The following is a 921-nucleotide window of genomic DNA, read 5'->3' on the forward strand; positions in this document are numbered from 1 at the left end:
CCCCGGCCAAAAATTTCCTCTATCTGCAGTGAGTCACATTTAATGTTAGCTGCACATTTTCTTAACATCCCATTGCCCACATGTGATTCCTAAACATTTGCCTTCTATGGAAATGATCATCATCAAACACAGTAATATTAGTTTACATGTTTAAAGCATTTTCACTAAAAGTTCTGTTCTCTGGTTTGAGCTTAGTCAAGAGTAAAGCTACTGGTAAAAATAATTAGGAGGGCATAATGGAAAAAAAAAAAAAAAACATTTGTTTTGTACCTTGTAGTTATATTTAGGTTGAAATTTTTAATGAGGATTTCATCCCACTTAACTGGGCACAGTACTCCCAAACGACTTTGTATTTGCTTATCAACTACACAAGTTCTACATTTCCAAACAGAAGAAATAATTTGAAGGTTTCCAGCATGGAGATAAACAGGCGATGGATATCCCAATTACCCTGATTTGATTGGTACACATTATATCAATGTATTATCACATGCACCTTGAAAATTTGTACCTCTATTATGAATCAATTTTTTAAAACTACAGAAGTTACTTAAAAGCAGTCGACAACACTATCTTTGTTAATTCCCTGGCAAATACATCAGGTTTTAGGATAAAAAATGAATCTTCAAGATTTAGATTCTTAAGAGTAATTATGATTTGTAAGGAAGTTCCAGAAGACAGATGTTATATGACAAAGAAGAGGATTTTTTATTAAGGTAAAATTTGCATACAGTGAAAAGCACAGATCTTAATTTTACAATGAGTTTGTCAAGTGTATACAACTGTGTAAACACCCCATCAACATGCAGAACACATCACCTCACAAAGCTCTCTTCTGCTACTTTCCAACCAATCCCCTCTTGCCAAGGCATTCACTGTTTTGCCATTATAATAGTTTTGTCTGTTTTTGAACTCTACATA

The sequence above is a fragment of the Mandrillus leucophaeus genome, unplaced genomic scaffold (genome assembly GCF_000951045.1).
Source record: "Mandrillus leucophaeus isolate KB7577 unplaced genomic scaffold, Mleu.le_1.0 Scaffold323, whole genome shotgun sequence".
NCBI lineage: Eukaryota > Metazoa > Chordata > Mammalia > Primates > Cercopithecidae > Mandrillus > Mandrillus leucophaeus.